This window comes from Propithecus coquereli, unplaced genomic scaffold (assembly GCF_000956105.1).
Source record: "Propithecus coquereli isolate 6110/MARCELLA unplaced genomic scaffold, Pcoq_1.0 Scaffold22, whole genome shotgun sequence".
NCBI classification, from domain to species: domain Eukaryota; kingdom Metazoa; phylum Chordata; class Mammalia; order Primates; family Indriidae; genus Propithecus; species Propithecus coquereli.
In genome coordinates, this window is record NW_012147189.1 from 5379868 (window position 1) to 5380195 (window position 328).

General features: G+C 25.6%; 1 protein-coding gene across 1 annotated transcript in view; it reads left to right on the top strand.

Annotated features, from left to right (window-relative positions):
* The window catches only part of ADGRV1 (adhesion G protein-coupled receptor V1), a 539879-nt gene that overhangs the window by 157797 nt on the left and 381754 nt on the right, over positions 1–328 (top strand). The gene's annotated exons all lie outside the window — the stretch shown is intronic.

A 328-nucleotide genomic window follows, 5' to 3' on the forward strand; every position in this document is an offset into this window, starting at 1 on the left:
AATAGCTAAAACTTGAAAAATTATTTGTACAATTCTTGAAACTTTTCCTTAAATCTGAACTTATGTCAAAATAAAAAGAATTAAAGAGATAAATGCAGACAAACAGAAACCCCAATATTCTATATTTAGACCAATCTTAAAAATTATAAAATATTCCTCAAGAGTTGTTAAATTTTATAAACTGGGCATTTTTGTGATATGTAAGAATAAGGTGTTGTCATAATTTTTTTTATCAGTAAGTGGAAAAGGGAAATGAACAGCTGTGAAAATATTAGTAACTTCAAATAGATGCATCTATTAATATCTATAGGTTGCCTGATTTTCCTTA